We start from the raw sequence: 17268 nt of genomic DNA on the forward strand, positions 1-17268 counted from the left end.
TATGCAACAAAACAACAAGGCCAGCTGGGTGACCTTGGGCCAGTCACTCTCTCTCAGCCCAACTCACCTCACAGGATTGCTGTTGTGGGGAAAATAGGAGGAGGAAGGAGTATAAGGTACTGTATGTTCACTGCCTTGAGTTATTTAAAAAAATAATAAAGGTGGGATAAAAATTAAATAAATAAATAAAGACACTTTTTTTCCTTATGATCCCTCTATAATGCAGTCTCATTTTGTTTTGTTTTATTCTTTTCAGAAATGCCATACCACCCAGTTACTTGGTGAAATTCAATTTGGGGCATTATTTTTATCCCCCATATTATGTATCTATTTACTTATTAAGTTAGTTACCGGGTGGATTTACATCCCGCCTGTCCAGGAGCAAAAGATGGCATATGTAGGACTCCTAAATGCTGAGGTAACACTGGCCTGTGGTCACCCTGACTGGACTTGAATTTGGGTCTCCTTCTTCCTAGTTCTCAGCCACTCTAGTTTCTGATTTTCAATTTTTGTTTTTTCTTTCCTTCCATTTTTTTCCCCTTAGAACACTGTTTTGGTGAAATTGTCATTGAATGGGATGCTGAATTGTTGCCTGTATTATAAAGCAGCTAAGTGGTGTCTGTAGCATCTCGTCCTTCATTTATAAATGGAGGGATGTCAGGCAAAAGAAATGTAACATTCAGTCCTATTGGAATAGGGTATGATCTTAATTACACTGATGCAAATGAAATCCCAGTCTGTCCTGCTATGTACAAATTAAAACATCTTGTACATGCGTTTCATTTATCCCTGATGAGCTTATGAACTGATGATATATGAAAAGCTCCATGCAGTGAAGAGTGTCTGGAAAATGATATTTTGGATTCTAAAACAACATTAGACGAGAATGAGATTTATTTGTTGTGGATGGAAGAATTTATCTCTGTATATAATTCAATTTCAAACCACAATCAGCTTTCAAAGAAAAGTCTTTCTAATGATTGTTCTAATATGTTTGGAAATAATGTGTGTGTGTGCGCACACACACACACACATGCATGCACACATTTTCAACTCTGATTGTCTCCAGATGTACTAAACCACAGCCTCCTGCTATTCCTAAGCCATGCTACCTGGGAATTGTAGCCCAACACATCTGGAGAGTTTTAAATTACAGAAGGTTGTTGTAGAGCATATCCTAATGGATCAGCCCTTTTCATTATATCCTGTTTTTTTTGTGGGGGTGGATACACAAAGAATTGTCAGTACAAAGCAAAATATTACTCTTTGTGCAAATGCTTATGTCTGTCTGTTTGTGTGCTTGGGAAAAATTTGGGTGCTTGGGGAAATCAGGTAGGTTCAAAGTTCTTCTGTCAAGCACTTATTTGTTTATACATTTAATTAAAATGTGAGCTGTAGCTGCGACATGCTAATGAAAACAGAATTTTGAAGATGTAGAAGAATATATGGGATCCCAGTTCAGCTCATTCAAATCTGTTGCTCCTGGCAATGCAAACATTCTCAAGGATCAGCAACATCTCGGTTCTTGTCAGCAATGTTGATGTGCTAGATTCTTCTGCTTAGATAAAACATTCAGAAGGGATGAACACCCTTCATGTTTTTAATGCTGTAGTAACACGTGGAATAAAATGGACATAAACTAATAGCTTTGATTTTGAGTGCAAATTCCTAAAGGTGGTCAGTGAAGAGTTTTCTCCCATCGAATAAGCTATCTCTTTTTTTAAAAAAGCACAAACTTACAATGCACTAGCCATTTTCTGTTCTTCATAGGAAGAAGACTATCATCTGGTTGTCTGATAAAATTAGTACCTGATCAGTACAAATGCTTAGTACCTGTAAGAATGAAAATTATGGCAACCAGTTTTGGGCTGCAAAAATCTGGATGACTGGTAGATAGCAGCAAAGAGAAACAGGGGAAAAAAAAACTCTGGATTTTTGTAGCCTGATTCAAAGCCAAGTTTGATCATTCAGAGTTTCTCTCCAAATGATTTTTTTGGTTTTAATTTCTACCACAATGGATGTTTGTTGTAGTAGTTTCTCTGTCTTTTTCATGAAGAAATTTGAACATTTTGGTGATTTCTCCCAAAAGCAAATAGAGTGAAATTTTCACTTCTCTCAAAGATTGAGCCATTCATATCCACATAGAGTACTGTCTTCTATGCAGGGGTGACCTTTCCAAGGCCTCAATGTGGAGAAGTATTTTACACATGAAGCCCCACATACAGATTTTGATTAAGTAGGTTTAATCATTTCAAAGACTTTTTTCCTGAGAACCTTGGTTGGTTTATGAAGATTATAAGTACTGTTGCAAGCACATGATTGATCATATCCTGAACCCTCATGAGAAATGATTTAAAACAGATTAAAAGATTAAACATGAGAAAATTCATTCCACTCGCTATGTTATTTTTTGCCTAAATATTTTTTTCATTAAGACTTCTTATTGAACATCCTGACAGAAGCTTCCTGATCAATAAAATGAATTCATATTCCCTGACCTCAGAAAGCTTAGAAAATGTTGCTGTAGGTTAATACAAATATTGAAAATTAGTTTATTAGCCAAAAAAAAAAAAAAAAGCCAGAGAAGTTCATGAATTTAGAGTCATATAATGGTACATAAATCACTTTGGAAGTGCTGACTCTGTTTCAAACACAATATATTCAATTCTTTGTACATTTATCCTAGAGACATATCTTTAATAATTTATATATTGAATCTATTATATATTATACCAATAAATATTAACAAATTCATGGCATGTATGCCACTTGCTTGCCTAACCTACAATCAGAAGGCATATAAAGAAGTGCTTTGGTTTCTAAATGATAAGGAGTACATAACTGTAAAAATTTATTTCATTGTTCCAAATGTTTACATAATTTAGTTCTTCTATAAAAAATAAGCATGTGAAACTGTTTTAAACTGATGCAGACCATTGCTACATCTACCCCAAACTAATTGCTCAGTGAGGTTTTCATTTTTTCCCAGACCTGCTTCTTGAAATATTTTAAGTATCATTTTAAAGGGAGAAGTTGGCTTTTTTTTTTTTTTTATGTGAGGGCTCATTATTTTAGGGCCATCCCCTTCCTGGCTACAAAAAGGATGACAACATAGTCTTCCTGGGATGTACCGGCTTTTTATTTCCTTCTCTTTACTTAAGCTGAGCTAGGATGCACATGAGAAGGGAAAATGTAGAGCCACCTATGGGATTACGCTAGACCCTTTTCTTGAATGAGCCAGGATGACAGGAAAGCAACCACCACCTTGACTTCAAAAATAAGGCAATTGTTTACAGGCAAGGCATTGGGACTTTGCCAATTCCAAAAGTCTTCCCTTTGCATCCTTGCCAAAAGGTGTTTCAAGGCATATTCTGATGGGGATAGAACTCAAAGTCATCCCTGGCAATTATATTTACTGACATCTGCCTCCTGCTATGTGCCTCCTCAGCTTCTTTCTATGCACATTCTTCTTTCAAATTACTTAAAACATTTTTAGGCGCCATTTTCAAAGTGAAACTACCACTTGAAAATAGGTTTTTTCATTTGCCTATGCTTTTGGAACTTCTTTTTAAGCCCTACATGGCTTGTAGAGATGAAAGGCTGTTCTTGACATTGCACTGTCTGTAGGCAAGCCTGCTTTCTGCTCACCGCAGTTCCTGCAGGATTAAGAGAATGATGAAAGAGAACAACTGGGCTGCTGCAGTATGAGAACATTATTTCTTTGAGAAATACGGGACTTTTAAACTTTTTTGGTTTTTAAATGAAGTAAACAACCTATGGCAGGCAGGCAGGCAGGCAGGACTTTTTTCCCAACCAAACCATCCACAGACTCCCAACTCACCCTATCCCAGTCCCTTCCCTTCCCTTCCCCTTTTATATTTTCTTTCTCTTTTCTGATTGGTAATAAATATATAATTTGAGGAGGACTACTATACTTTTCTTTCGGACAACAAAGTTTTATTACAAATCACAGCCTATGTTTTGGTCTTCAATATGTTTTTTTGCCTGCACTGTTGCTCACTTCATTACCACAAATTCCACAAACAACTGAAGTTACATGTCCTATGGGAAAAAAAAAAATGACAAATAGATACTGTGATTGTCATCAGATAGCTGTGTGTAAAATTTAATATTACGCATGGGAAAGATGCTGTTATTTTGGTAGGTGTTTTAAAATATCATTTCTCTTCTGAAGCTCTCGATTGATGAAGGCAATAATACATAGGCCTGGAGGCATCAAGAATAGCTTTTTAAGAGGAAAAATAGAAAGATAAAATTGGACAAGCTTGAAGATAGGTGATCATATCAGGTGAAAGATGCAATAAGTTTCAACTATCTAAGGAAAAAAGGCAAATATGAATTAATATGTTCAAGCTCTCAAGAGATGAAATAGAACACTAATGATTTTATAGGTGAAACATATCAGCTAAATGTTGATGGACATAAATTGGTGCTAAGCTTCTATAGCGGTGAAGTTTTGATGCATTGTTTTAAAATAATGTTATAAGTATCAAAACAAATATGTCACTCTGATATTATTTTAGAAGCCCCTCCTAGCTACAGTTATTTCAGAGTAGTCCATGCTGACTTCAAAGGGATTACTTAATTTACATGTAATTTGGGTTGCAATCCTACACTGTTTTATGCTAATGATAATTAACTAGAGGTACCAAAATCCTGACCCTAACCTGCTGTAATTTCAGAAAATTGTCAGCTAAATAAAAATTATTCTGAATGTTTAAATTATTTTCAGCCATGCCTATGAGATAATATTTTGCAATTTATCTGTATTCTTTTATCTTCTCAGTTTCTCTTTTTTAGTGAACCATGCTTGCCATAAGTAACCCTGGCTGCTTTCAATGACATACAGTACTTACATACTCAGTGTCTATATGTAGTATTATGAGTCTACATGTCATAATATGTATCAGGAGTTGCAATGTGTGTTGAGGTGGGGGTCTCAACAAAGTCAAGTTCTGGGTGTTACGGTATAGTCAAAGTTCTGCCCCTATTTAACATATGTGGATGCTACTCAACTATATTACCTGTACATGGGTGATTTTCCAGTCTGACTAAATCAGAAATAAGAAAGTGTAGAGGACTGAAAAAAAATGCAAAAAGAGGGAAATCATGTCTTTTTTTTCTCTGAAAAAAATCTGCACCCTTTCCTATAGAAATTTTTCTTTCATTTTTGTTACAAAAGTAAGGCAAAGAATATTAAATGCATTTTTAGAACATCCTATCCAAAAAAACAAGATGGATTATATATATATATATTTAAAAAGTATAACATCTGCATTATAATTAGTCAAATTCTCTCTTCATATAAAATTTAAGAAGATTGTACATTGTAAAAAACAATCCATCACATTTGATAGTAATCATGTTAACAAACCAAAGCTTCCTAAACAATAATATGGAAAAGTCTTTCTTTGAATATTAGTGTGCTCAAAGTGGCACATGAATCGCAAGCCAACAGAACTTTGCATTTCCTTTGCACCATCCATATTTTCTAAATGCCCCTTTATGCAAGGCAACATAGATAGAGCAATTTGGTGGCTCCAAAGATGTGACAAACAGGTTTGCTGAGATAGGAGCATAGAAAGAGAAGAAGCAGCAACATGCCAGGGCTGAGCTATATTCACATACTGGAATCAGAAGAAAATGTGTCCTTGTATATGAGTGATGGGGAAGGGATGCTTGCATCAGCTCCTATAGATGACTGTCTCAGCTAAGCGGAAAATGAGACCAAGCCATAAAGTGTAAAGATATATATTCACAGTGACACCAAGGAAGCAAATACTATGCATTGCCAGTACCCGGTGTTTGGGGGGGGGTTAGTTCTAACTTTATACGCCATTACTTTTTTAGAAGCTAAGAACATTAGAAAATGTGTTTAATGTGCATATTGTTTTAGAGATTATCTTGTAATTACTTTGTTTAAAATAAGCATTACAGAGAAGTTCAGACACACGAGCTGTTGGTTCACACACTTTTTACTGCCATGCATTTTATCTGAACATTGCCCAAGGAGTTTATCTCAGAGCTTCCATTGGATTCTAGAAAAGGAGCCAAGCTAGAAAGGTCACAGAACTACCAGGAACAAACTGATGCAATTGTTACTGTTCAGGTACCTCTGCCCTGCTTGAAGTAAGTTGCAATTGGTTTTTCCTCCATTAATGTCTATAAATATTGTACATTAGTCAGAATACAACAAAGGAGAAGTTGGAAAGTGACATTTATCTATAGGGTTTTTTGTAGTTTTCTTTTCTCTTACTTCCTTACTCTCTCTCTCTCACACACACACACACATTTTTTTGCATTCTTGAACAACAAATGGTACTTGGCTCAAAGATCTAGATTAAATTGTTAAAATACTTTAATATACTTAATGTTTCTTTATGGTTAATTTCTAGTGAAAGAAGTGCTGAGTTCTAACTGTACAACCTTGGGAATTCCTTTGTCTCCTTACAGATGTTCGGAACTATTCTTTTTCTTTGCTGGTTTTGTTTGCTGGTTTTCTCTTTTTGCTTCTTTTAAAAATGATTAATAAATAAACAGAAAAATAGTACAGTTAGTATCCTACTTTTGAACATCCCCTAAGTGTCTTGATGACCACAGTGGGAACAGATTGCTGGACTAGATAGGGCTTTGATCCAATATAGCAGAATTCTGATGTATCTACATTTTAATTTATATGCAGTCTCATTGTCTTGTGGTGACCCAACAGTTGGACACCCTTTCGCTGTGATAACTTCCTTAATGACAGGGATCAGTAGTTCAGAAGGAAAGAATCCACTGATGCTACCAGAAGCTTCAGACATACTTTTAAGGTAAATGAGTAGTGTGGGATATTTTTTTGTTGTGTATTCATTTAGTCGCTTCCGACTATCCGTGACTTCATGGACCAGCCCACACCAGAGCTTCCTGTTGGTCGTCAACCCCCCCAGCTCCCCCAGGGACGAGTCTGTCACCTCTAGAATATCATACATCCACCTTGCCCTTGGTTGGCCCCTTTTCCTTTTGCCCTCCACTCTCCCTAGCATCAGCATCTTTTCCAAGGTGTCCTGTCTTCTCATTATGTGGCCAAAGTATTTCAGTTTTGCCTTGAATATCATTCCCTCAAGTGAGCAGTCTGGCTTTATTTCCTGGAGGATGGACTGGTTTGATCTTCTTGCAGTCCAAGCCACTCTCAGAATTTCCCTCCAACACCACAGTTCCAAAGCATCTATCTTGTTTCTCTCAACCTTCCTTATGGTCCAGCTCTCGCAGCCATGTGTTACTACGGGGAACACCATTGCTTTAATTATAAGGACCTTTGTTGTCAGTGTGAGGTATCTGCTCTTAACCATTTTATTGAGATTTGTCATTGCTCTTCTCCCAAGGATTAAGCATCTTCTGATTTCCTGACTGCAGTCAGCATCTGCAGTAATCTTCGCACCTAGAAGTACAAAGTCTTTCACTGCTTCTATATTTTCTCCCTCTATTTGCCAGTTATCAATCAAGCTGGTTGCCATAATCTTGGGGGGGGGGGGTTGAGGTTTAGCTGCAAGCCAGCTTTTGCACTTTCTTCTTTCACCTTCATCATAAGGCTCCTCAGTTCCTCTTCGCTTTCAGTCATCAAAGTGGTATCATCTGCATATCTGAGATTGTTAATGTTTCTTCCAGCGATTTTAATTCTAGCCTTGGATTCCTCAAGCCCAGCATTTCGCATGATGTGTTCTGCATACAGGTTGAATAGGTAGGGTGCGAGTATACAGCCCTGCGATACTCCTTTCCCAATCTTAAACCAGCCCGTTGTTCCATGGTCTGTTCTTACTGTAGCTACTTGGTCGTTATACAGATTCTTCAGGAGGCAGACAAGATGACTTGGTATCCCCATACCACTAAGAACTTGCCACAGTTTGTTATGGTCCACACAGTCAAAGGCTTTAGAATAGTCAATAAAACAGAAATAGATGTTTTTCTGAAACTCCCTGGCTTTTTCCATTATCCAGCGGATATTGGCAATTAGGTCCCTAGTTCCTCTGCCTTTTCTAAACCCAGCTTGTACCTCTGGCAATTCTCGCTCCATGAATTGCTGAAGTCTACCTTGCAGGATCTTGAGCATTACCTTACTGGCATGTGAAATGAGTGCCACTGTTCGATAGTTTGACCATTCTTTAGTGTTTCCCTTTTTTGGTATGGGGATATAAGTTGATTATTTCCAGTCTGATGGCCATTCTTGTGTTTTCCACATTTGCTGGCATATGGCATGCATTACCTTGACAGCATCATCTTGCAAGATTTTGAACAGTTCAGATGGGATGCCCTCGTCTCCTGCTGCCTTGTTATTAGCAATGCTTCTTAAGGCCCATTCAAACTCACTCTTCAGGATGTCTGGCTCTAGCTCACTGACCACACCATCAAAGCTATCCCCGATATTGTTATCCTTCCTATACAGGTCTTCTGTATATTCTTGCCACCTTTTCTTGATCTCTTCTTCTTCTGTTAGGTCTTTGCCATCTTTGTTTTTGATCATACCCATTTTGGCCTGGAATTTTCCTCCGATGTTTCTAATTTTCTGGAAGAAGTCTCTTGTCCTTCCTATTCTATTGTCTTCTTCCACTTCCGTGCATTGCTTGTTTAAAAATAACTCCTTATCTCTTCTGGCTAACCTCTGGAATTTTGCATTTAATTGGGCATATCTCCCCCTATCACTGTTGCCTTTTGCTTTCCTTCTTTCTTGGGCTACTTCTAGTGTCTCAGCAGACAGCCATTTTGCTTTCTTGTTTTCTCTTTCTTTGGGATGTATTTTGTTGCCGCCTCCTGAACAATGTTGTGAACTTCTGTTCATAGTTCTTCCGGGACCCTATCTACTAAGTCCAGTCCCTTAAATCTATTCTTCACCTCCACTGCATATTCCTTAGGGATATTAGTGAGCTCATATCTAGCTGATCTGTGGGTCTTCCCTAATCTCTAGTCTGATCCTAAATTGTGCAATAAGAAGTTCGTGATCGGAACTACAGTCAGCTCCAGGTCTTGTTTTTACCGACTGTATAGATGTCTGCCACCTTTGGCTGCAAAGGATGTAGTCAATCTGATTTCAGTGTTGTCCATCTGGTGAAGTCCATGTATAAAGCCGTCTCTTAGGTTGTTGGAAGAGAGTGTTTGTTATGCAGAGTGAATTGTCTTGGCAAAATTCTATCAGCCTATGTCCTGCTTCGTTTTGTTCTCCCAGGCCATGCTTACCTGTAATTCCAGGTGTCATTTGACTGCCTACCTTAGCATTCCAGTCTCCTGTGATGAAAATAACATCTATTTTAGGCGTGTTGTCCAGTAGGTGCTGCAGATCCTCATAGAACTGCTCTACTTCAGCTTCTTCAGCTTCTTCAGCATCTGTGGTTGGGGCATATATTTGGATCACTGTGATGTTTGATGGCTTGCCCTGAATTCGAATTGAGATCATTCTGTCATTTTTTGGATTGTATCCAAGCACTGCTTTAGCCACTTTACTATTAATTATGAACGCTACTCCATTTCTTCTCTGGTCCTCTTGTCCACAGTAGTAGATCTGGTGGTCATTTGATGTGAAGTGGCCCATTCCAGTCCATTTCAGTTCAATGACACCCAGAATGTCTATCTTTAATCTTGCCTTCTCACCAATAACCACATCCAATTTGCCCTGGCTCATAGATCTTACATTCCAGATTCCAATGGTGCGTTGATCCTTAGAACATCGGATTCGCCATTCACCACCAGCACCGTCGGCTGCTAGCCATCCTTTCGGCTTTGAGCTAGCTGTGTCATCACGTTTGAGGCTAGTTGAACTCATCCTCTGTTCCTCCCCAGTAGCATTTTGACCATCTTCCGACCTGGGGGTCTCATCTTCCGATGGTATACCGACATATCTCTGGTTGTACTGATCCATTTAGTTTTCATGGCAAGAATACTGGGGTGGGTTGCCATTACCTTCCCAGGGATCGCATTTAGTCTGACCTCTCTGTCATGACCTTCCCGTCTTGGGTGGCCCTTCACGGTTTAGCTCATGGCATCATTGAGGTGCTCAAGCTCCAGCACCATGACAAGGTAACAATGATTTGCTGAGGAGTGTGGGACATAGGTGTCTTGATCACTGTTGCGATGCTTCTGACATCGCAATGGCTCGCATGACAATACAGGGAAATGGGTCCCTGGCAGATTAAGTCAAAAGGCAACCATGAAACAAAAAGAAAGCAACAGGTGCTGGAAACTAAGTAACTACCAAAGCCGGCGGCGCGGAAGACAAAGATACATAGTTGCCAAAAGGTAATTGACAAGACAACAGGAGAGGCGCGCCCGAGCTGTCAAAAGGGATTAAGAGCCTGATCGCCCAGCAATGAATCATTACCGTTCAGGAAGGCAATCGAGGTGATGCCCGGGGCACAGGGGGGCTGAACTACCTCTCACCTGACAAGGACGAAACCGGTGGGACTCGTGGGACGCACCTGGAATAAGGTGGGGTGGAGCGCTGACCAGTGCGGGCTATTTAAATGCTGTTCCGGCGCGCTCCCCTCACTCTCAGCTTTTTAAAGGCATGCACTCTGTTTTCTCAATAAAGCTAGAACCTAAGCCTACGCTAGCGTCTGTGTCTTTACTGGTTAGCAGGCAGAGCCTGACAATAGATAACTTTTAATAACAGATCTGACACTTTGAGGCAAGCAGGAGGCACTTAGACAAGTGAAGAGATATTTCTCAGCTTTCACTTTTAGTACAAGTAGTCCTCAACTTACTATCACAATTGGGACCAGAATTTCCATCATAAGTCATTGCAGTCATAACTCAACTCATCACATGACCAGACCCAATTTTATGACCCTCTTCATGATGATCATTAAGTGAACCACAGGTCATTAAGTGAATCACTGTGGCCATTAAGCAAATACAGCTGCCCCAATAGATGTTTTTTGCTATTTTTTGCCAGAAACCATCAAAGAAGGTTGCAAATCATGATCACATGACTGCAGGATGCTGCAACTGGTCATAAATGCAAGCTGGTTGCCAAGCGCCTGCATTGCATTCACATAACCGCATGGGTGGTATGACAATCATAAGTGCGAGTATAGATCATAAAGCTCTTTTTTCCAAGGCTGTCATAACTTTGAATCATTGTTAAATGAATGGTTATAAGTTGAGGACTACCTCTACTATGGAATTCTGCAGAAAATGTGAAAAGAAAGAAGTCAGTTATCTCCACTGAAGAATCACCAGATTAATTAATAAAGTTGTGTCCCTTATTCAACCAGCTTCATTGCCTTGCATCTTCTTTCATAGATTTGGAGGCAAAATTATATTTACATTTTGCAAAACTACTCATCTTTCCATTCCTCCCTTTTTCATTCCCTTTGTCTGTTTCTCTGTGTTCTTGTAAAGTATGCATAATTAATCTCTTTAAAATGCAATGCACAATTTCAAATAAATGATTTTCACTGTTTGGTTTCTGTGACATATGCAGCCATGTAGTTAATGAATTTTGCAAACAGCCTTTTTAGTGAGCAGACAGCTTTTGTCTTTGCCTTAAATTTCTTCCTCACCCCAGGGGGGGAAAAATCCACAACAGTTTTGAATTCTGATTTAACCTTTTTAATATAAGTTTCTTTCTAGAGGAAAAATGTTAAATCACATTTGGTCCAAAATGTGTTAAGGAAAAAGGGTGAAATGATGCATTTTTGTAACCTAATGGTAAAGAGATAAAGTAGATGCAGAAACAGCAACTCTAAGTCCATGCTGCCATCTAGTGATTTCAAAAGAATTAATGAGGTGAAGGTTTGTTTCTCCACCCCCTGACAAAATGCAGTGTTACATTCTACACCAATGGCATTACCATTCTAGATATAACAGTAACATTTTATTTTTATTCTATTTTTAAAGCTCTGCATTTTGGGGATCATTTTATTTTCAGATATTGTACTTAGATAAATAAGTGAACATGTTTGCTGTCTCTGTATATATCCATAAGGTTTGTTCTGCCAAGTGTCCAAGCAGTTATCAAGTGCTCAGACAATTGGTTCTTTTAGATCCAGAGACAATAAGCATGCCAGCGGCTAAAGAAACTTTAAGCTTTATTATAAATTTAAGCAAACATATTTAAACAGAAACACACTTTAACCAAAAATGCAGTTTAGGCAGATTAAACAAAAGTATAAAAAGCATAGCATAGAGAAAGAAATCATACATGCCAAGCAAGTTGATAACCAATCCCTTTATGTTGCCAGGAGCCTCCTGACCAAGGCAACAGGGATGCCCCTAGGGTGGCAAATGTTCTACAACACCCAGTGCCCTGGATCTGTACAGAAGCTCACCAACTCCGAAACAATTCCAAGGGTTTTATCCAAGTCTGGCCCTTAAATCTCTTGACCATGTTTCCATGGTTGCAGGCTATGAGGCCTGACCTTGACTAGGAAGCTTCCCAAGGCCCAAAAACACCTGTCTGTGACATCACCCAAGAGCCTGGGAAGTTTTATAGATGTTAACAAAACAATCTGGGGGTTTCTCTTATCTCTCCCCACTCCAAACAAAGATATGTTCTGGAGGGCTGTTGGAGGAATAGACTTACAAACTTTCAGTCTTGTGGTTTTATACCCACCCCCCATGCCAAACAGAAATAAAAACAAGCCAATCAAACCTCAGCATAACTCAACATAAATTCTAATCTTCTTTATGTGAGGGAGAAAATCAACATATGTCATTAACTCCTCGAAATAACAATGGTCTTCCACATTGCCACTACAGGGTTCTATACTTTTATTTTTCATGTATAGCAGTTGTCAATATCTCAGGGGCAACATAATGGCAATGATGTGATCAGTGCAGTTTCACCTTTGTAACATGAATTAGACTTTTTCACTTGTGACACAGCTGATGCTATCCACTTTAGTTGGCACTGCCCATTAATAATTTGGTAAAGCATGATGGTTTAATTGCAGCAAAATCTCTTAGGCTATTATTGAGTTGTGGAGCTTTACTTGTGCTTTGAAAGAAGTTCTTTGCGATGCATGAGAGCAGATTCAAAACACCTCTGTTTAAATCATTGTTGTTGTTGTTGTTTATTCGTTTAGTCGCTTCCGACTCTTCGTGACTTCATGGACCAGCCCACGCCAGAGCTTCCTGTCGGTCGTCAACACCCCCAGCTCCCCCAGGGACGAGTCCATCACCTCTAGAATATCATCCATCCATCTTGCCCTTGGTCGGCCCCTCTTCCTTTTGCCTTCCACTCTCCCCAGCATCAGCATCTTCTCCAGGGTGTCCTGTCTTCTCATTATGTGGCCAAAGTATTTCAGTTTTGCCTTTAATATCATTCCCTCAAGTGAGCAGTCTGGCTTGATTTCCTGGAGAATGGACTGGTTGGATCTTCTTGCAGTCCAAGGCACTCTCAGAATTTTCCTCCAACACCACAGTTCAAAAGCATCTATCTTCCTTCTCTCACCCTTCCTTATGGTCCAGCTCTCGCAGCCATATGTTACTATAGGGAACACCATTGCTTTAACTATGCGGGCCTTTGTTGTCAGTGTGATGTCTCTGCTCTTAACTATTTTATCGAGATTTGTCATTGCTCTTCTCCCAAGGATTAAGCGTCTTCTGATTTCCTGACTGCAGTCAGCATCTGCAGTAATCTTTGCACCTAGGAATACAAAGTCTTTCACTGCTTCTACATTTTCTCCCTCTATTTGCCAGTTATCAATCAAGCTGGTTGCCATAATCTTGGTTTTTTTGAGGTTTAGCTGCAAACCAGCTTTTGCACTTTCTTCTTTCACCTTCATCATAAGGCTCCTCAGTTCCTCTTCACTTTCAGCCATCAAAGTGGTATCATCTGCATATCTGAGATTGTTAATGTTTCTTCCAGAGATTTTAACTCCAGCCTTGGATTCCTCAAGGCCAGCTTGTCGCATGATGTGTTCTGCATACAAGTTGAATAGGTAGGGTGAGAGTATACAGCCCTGCCGTACTCCTTTCCCAATCTTAAACCAGTCTGTTGTTCCGTGGTCTGTTCTTACTGTTGCTACTTGGTCGTTATACAGATTCTTCAGGAGGCATACAAGATGACTTGGTATCCCCATACCACTAAGAACTTGCCACAATTTGTTATGGTCCACACAGTCAAAGGCTTTAGAATAGTCAATAAAACAGAAATAGATGTTTTTCTGAAACTCCCTGGCTTTTTCCATTATCCAGCGGATATTGGCAATTTGGTCTCTAGTTCCTCTGCCTTTTCTAAACCCAGCTTGTACGTCTGGCAATTCTCGCTCCATGAACTGCTGAAGTCTACCTTGCAGGATCTTGAGCATTACCTTACTGGCATGTGAAATGAGTGCCACTGTTCGATAGTTTGAACATTCTTTAGTGTTTCCCTTTTTTGGTATGGGGATATAAGTTGATTTTTTCCAGTCTGATGGCCATTCTTGTGTTTTCCAAATTTGCTGGCATATAGCATGCATTACCTTGACAGCATCATTTAAATCATTAAAGCAGTGTATATTTTTCCAGGTTCATGTTTTTATGCTTTAGAAGGTACTCCCACTGACTTGTGTATTATACATCATTTATTTCAAAGCATCTGCCATCCTAATGGATTATTTGGAACCTAACAAGTTGTTACAACTTTATTGTAGAAAAATCAAAAGATAACATAATTTATGCCAATTGCTTTATTCACTTCTCTTGATCATTTCCTTTAACTAAAATCTTGTTTCCTTCCTATGTAATTTGACGAAATTATCTAACCCTTCCATGTCAAACTAGCAGGTTGCAAAGGTTGTTTTCAATATAAACAAACAATAATACTAATTTTAAAAACTGGCGCCAAACTATAGTCTGCTGTGAAAAAAAAATGAACATGAATTTGTTTTGGAACAACCGAGATTATTTTTCGTGATGTTTGTATAGACCTTTAAGTGAATTATTTCCATACCTGGAAAATTGTATTCTTTAGTGTGTGAAATTTGTTTATCCAAGACACAAAATACAACTGATACATCATTTTAGGCAATCAAGATAAAAAATATGTTAAAATGGCTGGAAACAGATTAATATTTTGACTATTATGGAACAAGTGCCTGTAAATGAATTTAGCATATTTTTTTAAAAAAAATGTACGGTAACCTAAAAGCATATTTCCAGCACGAGCCAAATCCGTCAACCAAATTTTACTCTTTTTTCTCCCTTAGGAAGTGCTGTATGCCTTTCTCCATGTGAGATTTACACTGAAGCTTTCAGAGAAAATGAGGTGCTTGCGCAAGCGATCCACTGTATCCTTTCTAGGAGTCCTTGTCATTTGCTTGTTGTTCTTGAACTTATACATTGAAGATAGCTATGTCTTGGTAAGTTGGATATATAGAATTAATTGCTCTTTAATAGCACAGGACAACAAAAACAAGCAGACTTTCTAAACAAAAGCAAATAAAAGACAACAGTTCAAAAGAAGAAATGAATTGTTTGGGATAGTGTAAAGAAAGAATTCTGGTTCAATTGGCATAACCAGTTTGGTTCAAATTTTCAGTCAGTGATCTGATTCAGATTGCAGTTAGTTTGATTTGGATTTTTAAATATTGTTTTAAAAGCCTTTCCAAATCACTGAATTAGTTTGGAGGCATCTAATTCAATGGTTTGATGTTTGTCAAATTGTCAATCCATTTTGGAAAGGCAATTCACTTCAGAAATTCAATCAAATCTTTAAATCAAGATTTGCACAGCCCTAGTAGGGAAGAAAAGCATTTACAGCCACTCTTCATTTAGTGACTACCTCAGTTAGCGACTGTTCACATATATGATGGTAATAAACAATCGTAAATGGTACTTAAAAAAAAAGATTCTGGCCAATACGCACACATGATCAAATTTCTATGCCTGACAGCAACGCACATTGGAGTGAGAGTAATGCTGGTGTAGCTGTATGAGCGAACCTTATCTGAGTTAGATGGCAGCAACCAGCAATTTTCACAGCATCTCTTTCTCTTCCAGTCACATGTTCACTTAGTGACCATTTTGCTTAACAACAAGGTCACTGGAATGGATTGCCATTGCTAAATGAGGAGAGGGTATACTGCTAAAAAGAGGGTCTGAGGCAAATGTAATGGTCCCTGCTAGAACCTTATTCCTCCATGATTTGTTGAGTATACATGGAACAGCAAATATCACCCTAACAGCCATGTTCAGTACAGTGAAAGTTATTATTAGTCTTGCTGTAGCACTGTGGAAATAGAATTCCACATGCTTCTATAAATATGTTCTTCTTTCTCAGAAATTGGATTCCTTCAAAAATGTTGAGCCTCAGTAAGAAATATCAGGGCAAGGAACATAAGAAATGATTGCTGGCTTAGGCCAAAAGTTTGTCTGTACCACAATTCTGCTTCCAAGAGCATCTAGCCAGATTCCTCTGGAAGCCAAAGATATGGAATTGATGGGTAGTCATCTGATGTTGACATCTGTTCAGTCAATATGACTTCTACAGCTCCTTCTTGCATGGGGGACTTCTACAGAATCAGGATTTTTCAGGACTGTTTCATTAATCAAAGTAACTTTTCCAAGTGATTATATAATTCATGTTGGATTTTATACACATTTTATCACTCATAGAATTTGCTTTTGCAGATGGATATTCCAGTTTCAATCACACTTTTTTTTTTAGTAAGAAAACTCCCTGTATAGCCATTTTTAGTCTGCTTGGCTTTTGATATACAGCTTCTTCTAATGGCACTGTTTGCATTAAGATATTATGTAGGATTTTATTTATTCACATCCCCTCAGTTGTGATTAAATTTGATCTGGTTTATACCATGCTTTCTGTCATATTCATTGATGCCTACTTTGGTTTGCTAATTGCTTTAAAATCCCCTGGATACATCTTGTTGCTTTTTATTTATTGCAGTTTATGCTGTTTCTGTTTTGCTTGTTTTCAGATCTTTATGTGAACTTCCCAGATGGCATGATGTCTTACCCTTAATTTGTCTTTTTTTAATAATAAAAAGGTTTGTCCCTCATTGTTTCTTTCAAAACAAAACTGATAACATTTAATTTCTGAGTCTCAGCGTTTTTTGCTTAGTTCTCTTGAGTTTTTTATGGCCCGTCCAGAGGATTCATTTAGACATATTATGAAACCAAGTTTTTTGCTGACTATAGGTAAGAACACAAATTCTTGTTGAAGCAGATAACAAGCAGACAATGATTGAAAACTTGCTTTGATGTTTTCCATCAACTCAAAACTCAGCTTCATAAGTAATTTCCATTTCAGGAGTGCAGCAGTCATTTGAGATG

General features: G+C 38.3%; 1 long non-coding RNA gene across 1 annotated transcript in view; it reads left to right on the top strand.

The window, feature by feature from the left end:
- LOC134501298 (uncharacterized) overlaps positions 1 to 15260 on the top strand; it is a 127625-nt gene extending 112365 nt beyond the window's left edge. Inside the window, exon 4 of the long non-coding RNA XR_010068338.1 lies at positions 15183 to 15260. This is a non-coding gene — a long non-coding RNA (uncharacterized LOC134501298). The remainder of the gene's footprint in view (positions 1 to 15182) is intronic.
- The last annotated feature ends 2008 nt before the right edge of the window (positions 15261 to 17268 follow it).

This window comes from Candoia aspera, chromosome 7 (genome assembly GCF_035149785.1).
Source record: "Candoia aspera isolate rCanAsp1 chromosome 7, rCanAsp1.hap2, whole genome shotgun sequence".
Classification (NCBI taxonomy): domain Eukaryota; kingdom Metazoa; phylum Chordata; class Lepidosauria; order Squamata; family Boidae; genus Candoia; species Candoia aspera.